This window comes from Jaculus jaculus, chromosome 1 (assembly GCF_020740685.1).
Source record: "Jaculus jaculus isolate mJacJac1 chromosome 1, mJacJac1.mat.Y.cur, whole genome shotgun sequence".
NCBI classification, from domain to species: domain Eukaryota; kingdom Metazoa; phylum Chordata; class Mammalia; order Rodentia; family Dipodidae; genus Jaculus; species Jaculus jaculus.
The window spans coordinates 281883467-281904175 of NC_059102.1; the positions used below are offsets into that span (position 1 = coordinate 281883467).

At 36.0% G+C, this 20709-nt stretch overlaps 1 protein-coding gene and 1 pseudogene across 2 annotated transcripts in view; one reads left to right on the forward strand and one right to left on the reverse strand.

Moving 5' to 3' along the window:
* The window catches only part of Kcnt2 (potassium sodium-activated channel subfamily T member 2), a 365450-nt gene that overhangs the window by 225211 nt on the left and 119530 nt on the right, over nucleotides 1–20709 (forward strand). The window lies entirely within an intron of this gene.
* Nucleotides 12059–15496, reverse strand: LOC105944075 (annotated as a pseudogene).

Consider the following 20709-nt stretch of genomic DNA (forward strand, 5'->3'; position numbering starts at 1 on the left):
GTTCTTCATATTTCCCAGCACAGCACAGTAGTTGGCCATTGTGCAGATGTTTCTTTATACCTCCAAAGTCAGTCTAAATTCACAAGTTTCATTCTCTAAGAGACAAATAAGAACAGTCTTTACAATATCATTAATTTTAATGAATTTCTTAGTATAGACTTATCTTTATAATCTTTGATAGATTAAAAAAATCTAATGCTATCATAGCTGTGGGTATGATTAATTTATTTCCCAGGGAGAAGTATTTTTACTAGTAAAGTAATTTTGTAGTAAATGAAAATTAGTACTGCTGCACATAGCAGAGGTAATGACAGAGCACATAGTATGACTAACATCATATATGGTTTGTGTGGTATAATACTCTCTGCCAAACTCTGTAAACTCAACAATTTTATGAAGCCTTAATAGGATTAAGGATCTTATCTAAAATAAACCTAAGAAAATTATTCCTTAATGTTATTGAATACTACATAACTTACTTCCCCTTTGTTGCCAAAGGTCAAAAATATGGATATTTACTCTTTAGACATTTCTATATAATTTAATATTTAATCAAACTAAAAATGAACTCATGTATTATTTTCCTTTCCTTTGAACACACACATACATACATTGTGTATGCCAAAAAGGTAAACTAAAAAGAAAATCTTGAAAGATCTCTGATGATATTTAATAATGAAATGGATTCAAACAAATCAATATGTCTTAAAAGTTTCATCATATTTTCCTAGTTAGATAAATTACTCAAATATAAAAGCAAGTTGAGTGAATGTTATAGGGATAATTACCTACTAAATTTAGGTTATCCCTTTATCTCTATCCCTCTCATAAAATGTCATATCATCTGTGAATATTCATTTGTGTTTTTTCCCCTATCGGTTGTTTTCTTAGCCATTGGGCTTCTAAAATTTTCCCATTTCATTTAAGCACCTATAAGTGCACACAAAAATCAAATGGGCAAGATTTCACTTAAAATAAGGAGTAAAGCATCTATAAATTCGTCAATAAAATTCTGAATTGTGAACAAATTTTTATTTTCATATTTGATTATATTTCATATATAGCATAATATCACTATAGTCAATTAAATATAAATATTCCTATAGTAAAGTGTTTGCTCCATGAAATAGTTTGTACTTTACAAGTAAGCCATGCCTTCATGGATGAATCATTCTACTAGAACTGTAGGAATTACTACTTTTTGCAATTGAAAAAGTTACAATAAGTTAAATGCAAAGGCAGATATGTCTTAGCAGTATTATTGACATTATTATAAGATATATTTTATTATATGACAGAAACATTATTGTATCATGCATGCATACAAATGTCTTGGAGAAATTGACCAAAACAGTGAAGATGGTGTGTCAACTTTGTCATCATCTATTTTTTAATATCTTATTAATTTATTTGAGGGAAAGAGACAGAGAGAGAGAGAGAGAGAGAGAGAGAGAGAGAGAGAGAGAGAGGGCGAACATGGATGTATCAGGGCTTCCAGCCACTGCAAACGAACTCCCGATGCATGCACCCCTTTGTGCATCTGGCTTATGTGGGTCCTGGAGAATTGAACTGGGATCCTTTGGCTTTGCAGGCAAATGCCTTAACCACTAAGCCATCTCTCCAGCCCATCATCTATTTTTTTAAAGTGAGATATTATCACATTTCAGTTCTTTACATTTGTCTACCCAGTAAAGAGAGTGTGAAAATATTTCCAAGTCATATAAATATTGGAAGTTATCTCAGCTGTTTCTAAATAACATATGGCTGTGCAGGTTGGACTTTCACCAAGTGGCAAAGTGTGAGTTTTCCCATGCTAAATGATTTCTTCATTTCCCATGTAACACCCCCACAGATATTATCTTAACTTCATTCTTACAACCTACTTAAGAACTTAATGTTTTGATTTTATGTACTTTCATAATACAAACCACCAAACCTTTTAAATTTCTTGGTTTTTTGAGGGTGAAAGTTGTTTTGTTTTTCTTCTTGTGCAGATAATTAGAGGCAGTTTAATGTAAGGTCATGTTCAGTGGACTCTGTTTTTATCTTTCCTTGTTCTCTCTTTCTTTCTCTCTCTCTCTCTCTCTTGTGTGTGCATAGTGTAGTATGGTGTGGTTTGGTGCCCCATATGCTTGGCTCTGATGAAGTGTGTGCTTTCCTAGCTGAACATCAAATGTCCTACTCTACCCCATGGGGTGTCTACTGAACCACTCTTACACCCAGACTAATTTTGAGCCAGTATCTCTTTACTGATTCTAGAGCTTATAGTATTCCTCGAAGGACCATGCTCACTTGAGGAACTGTGTTTACAGGAGCCTGTGGCTACTTCCTTATTTATGTAGGAACTAGAAATTCAAACTTGAAGTCACAGGCCATCATGCTTTCTCAGGAAGCACAAAATCTCTGAGCCATATCTCCAGACCTCTTAATTTTGAAAAATTCAACTTACATTTTTAAAAGTATTAAATAACAAAAACTTGTATTCACTTCATTGACATTTATAGACAGTAAACCTTGCTTCATTTTCTTCTCTACACACACACACACACACACACACACACACACACACACACACACACACTTGCTCTTACATCAGTGGATGACTCTTGAGAAGGGGTTTCTGCTCCATATCCGCAGTAGTACCTATACCTCCCTCCACCCTGCAGGGGTGCAATAGTACCACCATGAATCTAGTTCATGTTCAGATACTGTCTGCTGTCCCCTGAAACACCACTTTAAGAATGTATTTTAAGTTATGTAATTTCAGAAAGTTTTCTTTTCATTACCTTTCACATCTTTTTAAATATTTTACTTATTTGCAGAGAGAGAGGTGAGAGAGAGGAGAGCAAGCAAGATCAAGCATGGGCATACCAGGGCCTCTTGTTAAAGCAAATGAACTCCAGATTCATGCACCACTTTCTGTATGTGGCCTCAGGCGTGCACTGGGGAATTAAACCTAGGATGGCAGGCTTTGATAGCAAGCACCTTTAACCACTACTGATCTCTCTCCCCAGCCCTTCATTAGCTTTTATCCTTTAGTTTTTTTTTTCCATTTAAATACCTTTGTATTTATAGAAAAATGCTATTACTATCACAAAGAGTTCATACACAGCCTCTCATTTCTTCCGTTTCTCCTAAAGTTAATGTCATATGCAATCAGGGCTCATTTCACTAAAATAATAAATTTAAATTGGATAAATATTTAAATTGTTCCTGGATTTTATTCTTCCTAACAAAATTTTAAATATTGTTTTCCTTTTAGTGACACTCAAACATTTTATACGAATGGTTCCATTATGAGTTCTAAACATTTTTCTAGTACATTTCTTTAATATTTGAGTAACTTGGTCCTGAGCATTGGGTGTTTTGGACTATCTCCTTGAAGGTCACTTATAATTCAGTTAACTTACACTATGTATCTGTTCTTTTTTTTAAATTATTTATTTATTTATTTGAAAGTGGCAGAGAAAGGTAGATAGATAGAGAAAGAGAGTCAGAGAGAAAGGAAGAGAATGGGTGCGTTAGGGCCTCCAGCCACTGCAAACGAACTCCAGATGCATGCGCCCCCTTGTGCATCTGGCTAACGTGTGTCCTGGGGAACCGAGCCTTGAACCGGGGTCCTTAGGCTTCACAGGCAAGTGCTTAACCACTAAGCCATCTCTCCAGCCCTGTATCTGTTCTTTTAAGTAGCATTCTTCTCACTGAATTTCATGACTCTGAAAAGTAAACAGGAATTAATTTTTCAATCCTTTGAAAATGACAGGAAGTGGGCTGGAGAGATGGCTCAGTTAAGGCACTTGCCTGCAAAGCCTAACAACCTGGGTTATTCTCTCTGTGTTTGCAAATAAATAAATAAATAAAATTATTTTAAAAAAGAAAACGAGGCTGGAGAGATGGCTTGGTGGTTAAGCGCTTGCCTGTGAAGCCTAAGGACCCCGGTTCGAGGCTCAGTTCCCTAGGTCCCATGTTAGCCAGATGCACAAGGGGGCGCACGCGTCTGGAGTTCATTTGCAGAGGCTGGAAGCCCTGGTGTACTCATTCTCTCTCTCCCTTTATCTGTCTTTCTCTCTGTGTCTGTTGCTCTCAAATAAATAAATAAAAAATAGACAAAAAAAAAAAAAAGAAAACTTCAGGCATACTTTACCATATGTAACAGCCAATATTTTCAGTTTGTGTAGTAGTTTTTCAATATAAACGTTTTGTGAAGACCAGGTCTTCTCTCTGTTTCTTGTTTACTTTTTCAAAGTGCTTTCCTAAATCCTTATATGACCAAATTGCTATTCCCTGGTGCTATAATGAATATTGTGATCTGTGCATTACACTGGCAACTTTTCTCATTTTCTTTATCTCACCTCCTAGAAAGAACAAATGAGGCAAGACTCAAGCAATCACTTCAACTAATCCTACATTCGTTTTAGCCTTACAATTGACCCTGTCCTGTCCTTGGCACCCTCTGGATATATCAAATACATGATTATGAGTTATTTCCTCTTGATATTTCCTGGAGAGTTCAGTCAATGATTTCCCAGCAGCCAATCATTATGGTTTTCATAATTTAGATAATCTTTGGTTTTTGAGGAGAGTCTCTTAACATACATTTTAACCCTAAGGCAATTTATTCTTCATATTTGTAAGACAATGAATAAAGAAAGATATTATGGTGGGGCAATTGTCTAAGTTATCATTGCCTTAAATCACTCTGCATAAGCTTTCTCTCTCTCTCTCTTTATATATATATATGTATGTATGTGTGTATATATATATATATATATATATATATATATATATATATATAAATTATTATGAGAGATATTTTACTGAGGAACCAGAATTTTATTGAAGTAATTAGAGAGTCATAAATGTGTTAGGTAAAAACATACAATTTAAGCTAGGTAACAAAGTACCTGTGGGAAATTTTAAGTGCATTGGAGAGTACAAAGAGAACATCCTAGGGGGGATTATTTAGAACACTATTATAGTTCTTCAGGTGAGAAATGCTGAGCAATTGAATCAGGGTGGTGATAATAGAAACAAGGGGTGAGAAACATTTCATATATGTTCAGTAGACTTAATAATCAATTGAACATGAGAACCAAAGGAGAGTGAGTAATCACTGTAACTCTCATTACTCTCATATCTCCTCACAATAAAAATTCTATTCTTATGATTTACTAGTTGAATAATAGTTACATAGATTTCCATTTAATACTACATTATAAGCATCTTATATGTTTTAATCCTATAGTCGTGGAATAATGCTTGAGTTTGATCTTTAATACTCAGAGCATATGATAAAATTTAAACACTCAGAGATTAGTAAGAATATTTAAAAGCAATAGTCTAAAATCAGTTAAATAAAAATATTCCAAAATGTTTAGCAGTACATAGGTGTATACATAATAGAATATATTGAAACACATAAAACAGAACTCAGGAGAAGCAGATAAAGTAGAAAGCATTATGACAAATCAAAATAGAGTTCCTGTTGTTTTTTTTTTTGAGTAATTAGGCTATACATGCATTGAGTGAAAGATACCAAGAAGTCATTAAACAACCAGCTCTAGGAAGAACAAATTCCAGGTTACAAACAGGATGGGGAGACTTTCACTCTTAGGACCATACCTGATGAAAACATTGAAAATTTTGCAAAATTTATGACTTAGTAGTAAGACTGAGCAAGCCTTGTAATGAATGCTACACAAAAGTGACTGGTTTTAGCATAATAAAGATATATAACAAATTACCACTCCACTTTCATTTTAAAACAACATGAATTTATCACCCCTTATTTACAGTGGGTCAGGAATCTAGGAGCTAGTTTATTTGAGTTACTTGGTCAGAAACTGAGCAGTCCAATGATGACATCTCATTTGAAGCTGGTAATTATTCTGATAAACAAAAATAAAAAGCAACAGATATTATTACACTTTCTAAAGGCCTTCTGATAGTAATGCAAAGTTAATTACTGTAATAAAAAATAGCCTTCCACAAAGTTTTCAGATCAACTGAATGACATTTTCAAAAGCACGTGTATCATGAACATTGTATTGTACCATACACTAACATTAAATTGACTTAGACCATACAGTTGAGTATAAAACGTCACACTTCAAAATATCTAAACGAGCTGAGAATGGAACTGTATGTTTATACTCAAAGCACTCTGGAGGTGGAGGCAAAAGGGTTGTGAATCCAAGGCCTGCCAGGGCTATATAACTAGATCCAGCCCAACTATTGCTACACAGTGAGACCCTGTCACACACACAAAAAAGATTACATATACTTAAATGTATAAACACACACACACACACACATGCAAATGAATGAAAACATAGAATATTCTCAGAATTGTGAATGGTAAATATTTCTCAATTTACCCAAACCAGAAAAAGTAAAATAAAATATAACTTAGCCATATCAAAATATCAAATTGCACTTTTGAATCTTCAGAAACATTATTCCACAAATGACAGCACTATAGTAGGATTTAATTTCAATGGATATATCTGAGTGAAATTTGACATTATATTTATATAAATATTAAGTATTAAAATATGAACAAATGAATGTAAACAGAAAATTTGAATGTATAATTTACATACACATGATAATATCAAAATAAGAGAGATGAATGGAGAGAAGGAGGAGACATGATGGACAATGGAATTGCAAAGGGTAAAGTGGGAGAAGAGAGGGAATTAACATGGTATATTGTATGAAAGTATAAATGTTGTCAATAAAAATATATATACATTTGGGCTGGAGAGATGGCTTAGTGGATAAGGCATTTGCCTGTAAAGCCAAAGAACCCTGGTTTGATTCCCCAGGACCCCACTTTAGCCAGATGCACAAGAGGAGTTCTTTCACAGTGGCTGGATGCTCTGGCACACCTATTCCCTCACTCTCTCTCTCTCTCTCACTCTTTCTCTGTCAAATAAATAAATAAAATAAAATAAAAAAGTATACATTAGAAAAGTAAAACGTCATAAATAAGTGAACACTGAGGAACCAGGAATATATTCCCTACCATTACTCATCAATATGAAAACTGCACCAGCATCACTACATGCAGCATACAGAAGCCTAAATGGACTCCTCTCATTTTCATGTGACTAAAGCATCTTAAACTTTTTGTTTTTAATGTTTTAGTGAGAGAGATGGTATGGAAATATTTAAATAATTATATGATTATTTAAAGAAATAAATATGCATAATCTTATATGTATATCTATAGAGATAATCTTTAGATAGCGGGACTATACAGCTGTCAGGCATTGTGAAGGACTCATAAGGTATAAGCAAGTACAGTAATGGATTCATCCCATATTAGTGAATTATAAGTTTGAGCCATTTCTGAGTTTAAACCTAAAATAATTTTAAAAAATTACAGGTGTAAATATATACAGAGAATTTTAGAGTCTGGAGTAGGATAAAAAGGTGGAAATAAGAAAGTAAAGGTACATATATAATCCCCTTTAAGGACTTTGGACATTATTTTATGGGTAAGGGAATTTGACTGAAAGTCTTCCAGCCTGAAATGCTATCCAAACATGCACTTTCACAAGGCCTCTTGGGTGCGGAATGCTTGGCAGGTGTGAAGTTTTAAATCTATTTCATGCAGAATGTAGGAAAAAAAAATGGCATTCAAAATCCAGAGCTGGAGGCCCTGTGCCACCAGTGGGTTTCATAATCCCACAAAAGTATCCAGAGGTAAGTAATGTGAGCTCTGTAGAAAGCTTAGCTGAAAGGACGATTACAATGTTATGGGTAGTAGATAAAGGAATGGGCAACAAAACAAAAAACATACAAGAGTAGTGAGGAAGTATGGTTTAATAATAATCCTTAGCCTTGATCATTTACAATTTTTTACTACAACTGATAAATCATAGTGATACAAACATATGAAATATCTTAACATACAACAGTTTTACTAAGAACATTCATGTGTATATGGCATTTTTATAGCAGAATACACAGCCAGCATAGTGGCATACACCTTTAAACCCAGCACTCTGTAGGCTGAGGAAGGAGTAGCTCTAGACCAGCCTGGCCTACAGAATGAATTCCAAGTCACCTTGGGCTAGAGTGGAACCCTGCTTCAAAACAAAAATACAAACAAATAAATATATAATATCTATAGAAAATAGGCAGCCATTGATTGCTATTTTAAATTTGTTTGTAGATTTTGTTGTATTTTCATATTTTTCCACAAAGTTCAAAATGATCTAGCATAGTCATTTCCATAATAAAAGTAGTGAATGGACATAAGAAAATTGTCAATAAAAAGTTAAAAGAAAGAGAGAGAGAGAGAGAGAACAAGTTTGCTCTCCAGCAAAGGAATCAACAACCAAATAACAATAACAGCAACAATAGCAGTAACAATGAAGTCTCACAATGGAACACAAAAGAGCAGGCTTGGCTGTCTCATCTCTATTAGACACCAGCTCACAATGGAGAAAATATTCAGTATTTCCAGAAAAGCAGGATCTGGGCCCCAATGTTAACCCCAGATATATTGTTTATATATGAAAAATGCTTACATATGTATGAGCTTTTGAGGTGGATAAATTAATTGTTGATTAAATAAATATTTACAGAATAAATAAAAAAATTAAAATGTTATAAAAGCAGGGGACACTATTTTCACTTACAAGTGGGGATTAAAGCTATGTGGGCAGTTATAATTTGTGTATGTAATTATTTGTTATTGATAAAAGGTAATATAGATACAAAATTTAATATATAGGATGCTGTACTCACATTGTAACATAAAACTACATTTATATTTTAAAAATTCCACTTTCATTGGGATCAAGTTCTCATTTAACTCCTCAAGCCATTCTGTATAATAAATAGTAAGGATTTCATATGATGAATCTGCCTGTAGTTTCTTCTTCAAAATTCCAAATCATATTCAATTCAGAAATGAAAAATGAAATAGTTTGTAGAATTTCACTCACTTTTAAAAATCACTGAGCTTACCAGGAGAAATTCTAGATTAAATGGTATGTATGTTTTATCGATATCATTGCTTGTACAAATGGTCAATATGCCTTTCTTTTATTTTTATCTTAGTCCCTTGGTTGAATGAAAATAAATAACAGTATTAGTACTGTAATAACTGGGTGGATCACATTTACATGGTCTTTATTCTGTGTGAGGATTAATGCTGAAAAGAAGTTTTTGTCAGTTAAATCATTTTTTTTTTGCATTCTTCTGAAGTAGAACATTAGTTATCTGTTCCTTCATAGCTACCAGATAACATCAACTATCTCAAAGCTTGTCTAGGTCATGCATTTGGAAATAATAACACAGAATGGTCTCACTGCATGGTAGAAGTGTCAGTTAAGTTGGCTGTTATTGGTACCTGGGAAATTCACACTAACGGTAAGATCTCCTCCCCAAGTGGCCAACTCTCATAACATGAAAACTATACCATCTGTAAGGACGCCACCTCTTCTTCTTACCATTTGTACTTTGGGGATGGCAGAGTGGTTGTGTAATGTGGTAGCTAGGTTTCCCTAGAGCATTTGACCCAAGAGAGAACCAGGCTGAAGCCATGATGCTGTTTATGACATAGCTGTGGATAGCATCCTTTATTGTTGGTATCCTGCTGGTTACATAGATCATTGATGGAGGAGGACAGGAATGACCATCCAGCAAGCTATCTACTGTAATCACTTGCCAGTGTATGGAAAGCCAACTGAGGCATAGAGATCATGTAAAACACTTATGGTACCATGCAAAATGGTAGAAATAGAATTTGAATCCAAGTTTTCTGTACAACATATGGTTTTCCAAAAGACATACTGCCTTCTCATACTTTATTTTACTTTTTCAAATCTTTGCCAAACAAATTTACATATTTTATTTATCTAGTTTGTTTAATTTTTAAATAAGACTCATTCTTATGCCCTTATTTTTTCTACTGAAGAGATTATTTTTCTTTTAGTGCCTTAAAGGAATTTTCCTTATGTTAAAATCATTATATAATAACTTCATATGCTGCTTTTATTTTTTAGGTGTTTTGAGACAGTCTCACTCAGTAGCCCAGGCTGTTCTGGATTGCAGTATGTAGTTCAGGTTGGCCTCAAATTCATGGTAATCATCCTATCTCAGCCTCCTAAATACTGGTGTTATAGGGGTGAGCATCTATGCCATTTTATGCAGTTTTTCACTTGGCAATTTTTATTTGAATTATGAGTATGGTGTTTTAATTAATTAATTTGCAAGGAGAGACAGAGAGAGAGAAGAAACAGATAATGGGCACACCAGTGTTTACAGCTGCTATAAAGGAACTCCAGATACATGTGACACATTGTGCATGTGGCTTTTGTGGGTACTGGGAAATCAGACCTTGCAGGCAAATGCCTTAACTAGTGAGCCATCTCTCCAGTCCACCTATGGTGTTTTCATCTTTTTTTTTTTCCAAAATTGATTAATGCAGTTCTTTTCTTTTGTGTGGGGGGAAGGTGTTCAAGGTTGGGTGTTGCTCTGGCCCAGGCTGACCTGGGATTCACCATGTAGTCTCAGGGTGGCCTCATACTCATGATGAACCTCCTACCTCTGCCTCCTGAGTGGACGATTAAAGACGTGCACCTTCATGCCCAGCTCAATTAATGTGTTCTTGATGTAGCTATATTATGTGGGAGATTATCACATGATTGTCCCAAATAATATTTCAAAATATTTTTCCAAAAGTTACTACATGTAGACTTTATAACAGCCATAAAAATTATCCTCACAGGACTAGAGAGATAGCTCAGTCGTTGAGTGAGCTTACTTAGGGGACCTGAAAATGCCAGAGTTGGAATCTTCAAATCCCATGTAAATAGCTGGGAGTTTCCATTTGCACAAGTAACCCCAATCCTGCAGAAGAACAGAGAATCACTGGAATATTATAAGCTCTAGAATCAGCAAAGAGAGACTCTGGATCAAAACAAGACCAGGATGAAGAGTGATGGAGCCTTACACTCAATGTTCTGATCCAGCAACTATAGGCTAGTGTCCACTGCCACAGGTGAACATATCTGGCACCACAACACACCACACACAAACACATCACATTACACACATATGTACATCACATCACATGCACACATGTGCACATACACACACACACACACACACACACACACAATCACTATAGTGCATAATAGTGTGTCAATAATGACCAAAATACCAAATTGAATTTATTTCTTGTGTTATAGTCACATGATTATTATGTTAACATTCGTAGCACTAAGAGTAATCAATAGAGATTAAGGAACCAGCAGGCATAACAAGACTGAAGCCCCACTAAATTAACCTTGTTTTCATTAAGAAATGTATTTTAACTTTTAAAATATTTTATTTATTTATTTATTTACTTATTAGAGAGAGAGAGAGAGAGAGAGAGAGAGAGAGAGAGAGAGGGAGCGAGAGAGGCAGGTAGAAAATAGACACAACAGGGCCTCCAGCCACTGCAAAAAAACTCCATGTGCATGTGCCACCTAGAGCATCTAGTTTACATGGGTTCTGGGGAGTTGAACTTAGGTCCTTAGACTTCAGAGCAGCCACATTAACTGCTAAGCCATGTCTCCAGCCCCAAAAATCCATTTTATACTGCATGACTCTTAAAAAAAGCAAGTGAAATAGAAATATTTTTGTCTAATTCTTTAATAGTACTGATCATTTATTTGTCATCATTTATCTATTGAAAATTTACTATATCATATGCTTATCTCTGTATTCTTTGTATAGTTAAGCATGAAAAGACATTTTCATATTAGGGCAAAATAAGTTTTGGGTTGTTATGGGCAATTTTCAAGATGTAGCCAGCAATCCAAAGAGGACCCCAAATGTGTGACACAGCCGTGCTCCTCTGGCTGTCTTGTGCAGAGCGGGAGTGCTGCAGACCTATAGCAGAGGATGTATGGCCGCCACGAGTTTTTATCTCTTTGTTCTTAAATTTTTATTTATTACAAGAGAAATATTGGGTATGCCATCCAATTGAATGCTTGATGATGTCATTTGTCTATTGACTAAGTAGTTGTGAAGTTGTAACTTTTTAAGAGTTTCATGTGAGGGACAATCTGCTAAACTGCTCCAAAGTGCTAGACTTCACACGCTTTGCTCCCTCTACTTCTGTACTCTCCAATTCTTTTGCTTGGTCAAGTGTTCTGGTCTGACCTTCATCTTCAGGCGATGACATTTCCAACTCCTGCAGGGTCCTGGCATCCCCCCCCACACCTTTTTAAAAACATCCAATAAACTACCTTCTGTAACATATGGATAAACTTGGCATAGGTCAAAAATTCATGGAATGCTGAAATTTCTTGGATGGTCAGAATCTTCCCCATATGTTGGATATATTAAATCAGAATCTTCTTTGCTGAATGAAATCACTTGATTGCTAGATGTTATCTGTTCTCATAGGAAAAGAGATAGTTTTTATAGTTATCAATGTGGAGGCATAATGTGGGGCGTAAGAACTATAGGGTCCATAATTTAAGTATTAACACTGGGTTATTTTTTTCCTCTTTGAACCCCTGCAAGGTGTTCACTCCAGACTGAAGTCTTCTAGTGGTCATTCCCAGTCTTACCGGGCAGCAGCCTGGTTCTCCTACAGTGGGGTCCACAGGATGTATAAGTCCCAACGTTGTTGAGAATCTGGTTTTCTTCTTTCAAATTCACACTGGCTGTTTGCCAGCCTCAGAGTCAACTCCCTCCTGATTCATGGACAGTCCATAGATCTGCTCCTTTCTGAGTTGCTGTTTCTCCACTTATCTTCAAGCACATATTTGCTTTTTTAAAATTTTACTGTCCTTATGGGGGCTTCTGAAGGCTTGTGTTTCAGCATCTCCATAGTCTCCCCTCTCTCTCTGCCAACAGCCACCTCTTCCCCACTCTGTGAGGCATCTGTTCTTTCTGCTTTCAAGTTTTCCACAAGTCTGCCATGAAGTCTGTACTCTGCTTCAGGCTCTGAATTCTTTCCCAGCTAAGAATTTTCATCCCTGAGTGCAATAGCTTCTTTACAGCTTTATAATAAATGGTCTCTGGTTTGTTGTAAATCATAGCATTAATACACATCAGCTTGAAGTTATCCTTGAGTTCTTGTATGGACTGGTCGTCATTGTTCTTGATCTTTTCTTTCATGGTGCTAAAATCCATCGGGGGTTTAATGATCATGGGGTAGCCAGGAGCAATGAAGTTAATCACAGAAAATGAAAAGAGAGCACTGGGGTCTTTTCTTTGCAACTGTGTCATCAGCTGATTCAACGCTTCTTCAAGGGGCGTCTGTTCTATTTCTTCTTGTTTGGCTGAAGGCTTGTGAGTGGCTTCTTAGGAGGTAAGTCTAATCTTATAGGGACATGACACTGGAGATCTTTTTCTGCTTTATCTTCCATACAGTCTCCATCTTGCTTCTTTTATCTTCCTTGACTCTTCTCCCTTTTCTCCCTTTCTCTTCCCCGGGGGCTTACTTGTTGCTCTTCTTTCTCTTTTTGTCCTTGGGTTTGTCATGATTGCTTCCGTCTTCAAAGAGACTGGAGTCATGCCCAGAGCTGCCGGTGGAGAGCTCTGTGACTTTGTTCCCTCCCTCCTTCAGCACCAACTTGAGGGGCTTCTCCACGTACACCTCATAGAAGTGTTTGTCCCACTTGTGTTTCTTCCTCACCCGCACCAGGCCCAGGCCCTGCAGTGTGCTTCCAGTCTGGGCCAGGCAAGCGGAGGGTTAACAATTTTTTTTAATTTTTTGTTTATTTTTATTTATTTGAGAGCGACAGACAGAGAAAGAGGAAGAGAGGGAAGAGAGAGAGAGAGAGAGAGAGAAATAGAGAGAGAGAGAATGGGCACGCCAGGGCTTCTAGCCACTGCAAACGAACTCCACTCGCGTGCACCCCCTTGTGCATCTAGCTAACATGGGTACTAGGGAATCGAGCCTCGAACTGGGTCCTTAGGCTTCACAGGCAAGCATTTAACTGCTTAGCCATCTCTTCAGCCCAGGGTTAACAATTTTTGATGTGTGCACACAGAGAGATTGTTTTCTTAATATATACTGATTAAAGAAATAGGATTAAAATGAAATCACTTGATTGCTAGATGTTATCTGTTCTCATAGGAAAAGAGATAGTTTTTATAGTTATCAACCTACTTATGCTCATCAACAGAATCTTATAAACAAAGGATGTGTAAAAAATTTTATAACACAACTTATTCAGCTAGTCTGTGTGAGAAACTTTTATTCTCAATAAATATGAATAACATTGTTTTAATATTGACCCTGGCTTGTGATTTTGTTCAAGACATTGTTCCCAAAGGATATTTTATTTCTGTAAATCAAAATCTAGGACTCGATGGGTTTAGTGCATGTTTCACTATTTACTGCTCTGCAAAGAACTGTTACCTAGCAACCATGTGGGAAAAGCTTATAGTTTTAAATCATATAAGAACAGAAGATGGGACACAGACATTACAAAACATGTTCTTACTGGCTAAAATATAATTATCTGTTTTATTCTCCATACAGTAATGGGACTTAAATAATTATATAAGCCTCTATGTTTAACTGGGATTTTAAAGCTTTCAAATTAAATGGGATAAAATAACAAAGCAAACAGAGTCTCATATTGCATTATTCTATTAAAAGTTATAAATGTCCACAACTCTTTACCATTATATGAGACTTTCATTTTTGTGTATAGTGTGCATGCTTAGATATAGGCGCACTATCCACATGTATCCAGAAGCCACAGAACACTTAGTGCACATTATTGCTCATCCTTCTGATTTATATGAGATAGTATGGTAGTTTAAGTCAGAAGTCCTCCATAAACTCATATGTTCTGAAAGCTTGGTTCCTAGCTGCTGGCAATTTGGGAGGTGGGGCCTTGGTGGAGAAGGTATATTTTGGGGGGGTCAGGCTAATGTGTATTGCAGCCAGCACCCCCCCCTTTGCTAGAATCAGGCTAATTCTTCTGCTGTTTGCTTTCCACCTGCTGTGACAAGGAGGTGATGTCCAGCCTCTCCTCTAACATCTTTTCCCTGCACCATGGAGCTCCCCCTCAAGACTGTAAGCCAAATAAAATACTTTCCTCCAATAAGCTGCTTTGGGTCAGGTGGTCCTCCCTACAACTAGAAGTAACTACAACAGGCTAAGTCTCTATGTTTTGATTAGACTGGCTGGCCAGGTTTTCCCATGGGTGACCGTCCTCTGAACCATCTTTCTAGCCTCACTCATATTACTTGGATGGACATTCTTACTGTCCTGGTCAGTTTCCTATCACTGTGACAAGTACCAGAAATAAACAATTTTGTTAAGAAAACAGGATTATTCTCTACAGTTTTAGAGGCTTACATCCTTGTTTGGTTAGCTGTTTTGTTTTAGATGAATTTCATACATAAAGGCACATGGTAGAACAAAACCACTTACCTCATGTCCAGGATAGGCAAAAAGGGAGAATGTGGAAGAAACAAAGGTACCATCATAGTCTGCTACAAAGCCATGCTGTGACATTTTAAAGTCCTGCCTTTACACACTATTTATTTATGATTATATTACCTCCTAATAGTGCACAACTGGAACCAGTTTTTTTTAAGATGAAAATAATAGGAAGAGCATTTAAAAAATATTTTATTTATTTTTTTTATTTTTTTAATTTTTATTAACATTTTCCATGATTATAAAATATAACCCATGGTAATTCCCTCCCTCCCCACCCCCACACTTTCCCATTTGAAATTCCATTCTCCATCATATTACCTCCCCAGTACAATCATTGTAATTACATATATACAATATCAACCTATTAAGTATCCTCCTCCCTTCCTTTCTCTACCCTTTATGTCTCCTTTTTACCTTACTGGCCTCTGCTACTAAGTATTTTCATTCTCATGCAGAAGCCCAGTCATCTGTAGCTAGGATCCACATATGAGAGAGAACATGTGGCGCTTGGCTTTCTGGGCCTGGGTTACCTCACTTAGTATAATACTTTCCAGGTCCATCCATTTATCTGCAAATTTCATGACTTCATTTTTCTTTACCGCTGAGTAGAACTCCATTGTATAAAGGTGCCACATCTTCATTATCCACTCATCTGTTGAGGGACATCTAGGCTGGTGGAACCAGTTTTTAACACATGAGCTTGTCATCCAAATATAGTGCACATATTTTCTATGTTTGTCATGACACACATCAAGGTATGCCTATGAACATTTACAGGCAAATCAGTGTTTTGACATATGAGATAATGTTTTAATTTTATAGCAATGAAATTATGTTGTTTTGCCACTTCCATTTTAAAGATACACTAATTGTAGTGTTTCTAGTTAGTTTATTAAAATTCTTTATCTTTATTAGTAAATATGGTGGAACACACAATAGTTGTTTAGAATTCTGATTAGCATTTTAAAATATTGAATATCATTTTAAGCAATTGCATCCTTTTTTCTTCAAAAACCCTTATGAGTTAAATCATACTGTGAATTATATTTTAGAACTAAATCAAGTGAAGCTAGAGCAATCACAATATGTGCTGGTGGTTTGGCACTCTCAATCTCAAAGGCATTTGACCTCAGGTTCTAATGTATATCAGCTAATAATAGAAGAGAAAGGGCTGCATCCTACACATTTTTCTCAGCAGCCCATGGAACCTTCTCGAAAATAGGTCAGATACTGGGTCACAAAGCCTGCCTCCATATATTTAAAAGAATAAGGTGGAAATGAATGATCAATATATCCAATTTTGTAATTTAAAATGTTTTATTGAAAGGAGCATGACCTGGGGAAATGGCTAAGTGCTTAAAGGGGCTTGCTTGAAAGGCCTGATGGCCAGGTTCAGTTCCTCACTATCCACATAAAACCAGATGCACAACATAGTGCATATGTCTGGAGTTTGTCTGCAGAGGCCCTAGTGTGCCCACTCTCTATCTCTTTCTCCCTGTTTGCTCTCTCCCTATGATTGCAAATAAATACCAATTAGTTTTTTTAGTTCTTTTTTTTCTCAATTTTTATTAACATTTTCCATGATTATAAAAAATATCCCATGGTAATACCCTCCCGCCCCCAACTTTCCCCTTTGAAATTCCATTCTCCATCATATCACCTCCCCATCTCAATCATTGTACTTACATATATACAATACTAACCTATTAAGTACCCTCCTCCCTTCCTTTCTCTTCCCTTTACATCTCCTTTTTAACTTACTGCCCTCTGCTACTGAGTTCTTTCCTTCCCACGCAGAAGCCCAATCATCTGTAGCTAGGATCCACATACGAGGGAGAACATGGGGCACTTGGCTTTCTGGGCCTGGGTTACCTCACTTAATATATTCCTTTTCAGATCCATCCATTTTTCTGCAAAATTCATAACTTCATTTTTCTTTACTGCTGAGTAGAACTCCATTGTATGAATGTGCTATATCTTCATTATCCACTCATCAGTTGAGGGACATCTAGACTGGTTCCATTTCCCAGCTGTTATAAATTGAGCAGCAATAAACATGGTTGAACACGTACTTCTAAGGAAATAAGATGAGTCCTTAGGATATATGCCTAGAAGTGCTATAGCTGGGTCATGTGGTAGATCAATCTTTAGCTGTTTTAGGAACCTCCACAATGGCTGGACCAGATTTCATTCCCACCAACAGTGTAGAAGGGTTCCTCTTTTTCCACATCCCTGCCAACATTTATGATCATTTGTTTTCATGATGGTGGCCAATCTGACAGGAGTGAGATGGAATCTCAATGTAGTTTTAATCTGCATTTCCCCGATGACTAGTGACACAGAACATTTTTTAGATGCTTATATGCCATTCTTATTTCTTTGAGAACTCTCTATTTAGCTCCATAGCCCATTTTTCGATTGGCTTGCTTGATTCCTTATTTGTTAACTTTTTAAGTTCTTTGTATAGCCTAGATATTAATCCTCTATCAGATATATAGCTGGCGAAGATTTTTTCCCATTCTGTAGGTTGCCTCTTTGCTTTTTTTTACTGTGTCCTTTGCAGTGAGAAATCTTTGTAATTTCATGAGGTCCCAGTGATTAATCTGTGGTTTTATTGCCTGAGCAATTGGGGTTGTAGTCAGAAAGTCTTTGCCAAGGCCAATATATTGAAGGGTTTCCCTACTTTTTCCTCTAGCAGGTTTAGAGTTTCCAGTCTGGTGTTAAGGTCTTTGTTTGGACTTAATTCTTGTGCATGGAGAGATAGAAGGATCTATTTTCATCCTTCTACAGATACATATCCAGTTTTCCCAACACCACTTGCTGAAGAGGCTGTCTTTTCTCCAATGAGTATTTTTGGCATTTTTATAGAATACCAGGTGGCTATAGCTACCTGGAATTACATATGGGTCCTCTATTCTCTTCCACTGATCTACATGTCTGCTTTTGTGCCAGTACCACACTGTTTTTGTTACTATGGCTCTGTAGTATATGTTAAAATCAGCTATGGTGATACCACCTGCCTTATTTTTGTTGCTCAGTATTATTTTAGATATTCAAGGTTTTTTTGTGATTCCAAATGATTTTTTGGATTGTTTTCTCTATTTCCATAGAGAATGCCTTTGGGATTTTGATGGGTATTGCATTAAATATGTATATTGCTTTTGGTAAGATTGCCATTTTCACAATATTGATTCTCTCTATCCAGGAAAAAGGGATGTTTTTCCACTTCCTAGTGTCTTCTGCAATTTCTTGCTTGAGTGTTTTAAAGTTCTCATTGTAGAGATTCTTTATTTCTTTGGTTTTTTTTTGTTTCTATTTCATTAATTTCTGCCCTAGTCTTTATTATTTCTTCCTACCAATTAGATTTTTTTTTATGTGGAAGAAAATTAGAACCTTTGAGAAACTGGACAGATTGAATATTTAAGTTTGTCCAATGCACATGTTATCACTAGCAAGATGGAAATGCTTTAGGGTAACTTTTTTATATACAAAAATCCAAATCCTTAAATGCAACACTTCTCCCCAAAGCTAATTGCAGAATTCTTAGTCCTGTGAATACATCTGTCTACAAAGAAAATTGGAAAATATAACTTATGCCAAGATATAATTTATCACAAAATGTAATTTATACAAAAACAGCCAGACATATAGATAAATATGTGGGTAGAATAAGAAGAATAAGAGCCCCTATTACCAAAAGGAATAGAATATTGGCATTGGAAGAGAACAGTTTTAGCTATGATTCAAGTAGTTGACCACCGATGAATTTATGCCCAACTTTTTTTTTTTTTTTTTTAGCACAAACACTTGAAAGCCTCATCAGAAGCTACCTACAGCTGCAATCTAGGACATCAGTATGATGGACTCCAACCATAATGTGCTTGACAATTACATGCAGCATATATCAATACATTACTTAGCTGACCACACTAACATCACTCTATATAGATGTACAATAGTAGGATAATATAACAGTAATAAAATACTGTGGGTTTTCTTGGGGGGAGGGGAAGGGAAGAAGATGGAAAATCCATAGCAGATATTTACTGATAACATGTCACGAGACACCTGAATTGAGAGAAGTTCAAAGCAATCTAGTTAATTGATTGATTCAATCCCAATTCTCCACTTAGGAAGTAACTCCTTCCCTATTAATATACATGCTCCCTTGTACAGTATGGTGCAGAAGTAATATGTACTGTTGAAGTAGAAATTGAAGTGAAGTGGTTGAGTCTTCTCTATGTGCCCATGACTACTCAAACTTCCAGCAGTCTTCTTAAACCTAATTTATCCCCTGGCTGTGTTGTCTTGCCTATCTCCCCCTTTCAATTATGTTGGCATCTACTTGGTATCATGTAAAGGAAGGTTCCATAGGCATGGACCATAGCCCTTTGATCTAGGCCTTCTTTTTTTGGTCATGAAGTCATAAAAGGTGACCTCTGATGCAGGTCTTGAAAGAAGGTGTCATTTCTTAGAGTTCACTGTTATTTATTTATTGCTAAGTACCCAGATTTGTGGAATCTTGATTACATATCTGAATGCAAAGTAAATTCTTGCTTAAGATAATTCTGTCTCTGTGTATAAAATGATTGTTTCTTCCTCAAATCATCTCCTATTTGTGCCTGAATACAATCAGCATGGTGCTACAAATACACCTCAGTATGCTTGTCTTCTAAATTTGTCTCTGCAGACTTGTGATTTCTGCATTCAGAGAGGGAATTGGGTACTAGGGAAAAATAGAGGCATCTGTGTGGATATATTTGCATGTTATTTACTTCTATATCCCCTAAATTACATATGGCTTTGTCTCCCATTTTAATTGGGAAAATAAATTGAAAAATGGCAGCTTATGACTTGAAATATTTTAAAAGGAAATGTTAATATCTGATAAATATGAGAAAGTGCTCACTCTCCTACAATGCTGTTTTATTGCAGGGTTTGATTATATTGTGATCCATGAAAAAGTTTCAGCTCCTTATCCTTGTGATTTTGGGATTTTCCCTTTTCTCAGTATTTGCCTCTTCCATCAGACCTTACCCTAAATTGTGATATTTGTAATGCGTGTTATAGTTCTACTGTCTTCAATACTTATCTGTCTCTCACCTCTAGACTTTCTAGTCTAGACTTTCTTCCAAATTTTCTCTACCCTTTGTAATTCAGGTACTTGTTTCCCTTATTAGACTATGAACTCCATAGCACACCATTATAACATATGTCTTTGATTCATCACTTAGACCATTGGTTATGCTTGGTTGTTACACTTTTGACTTTTCTCTGTCTTAGTA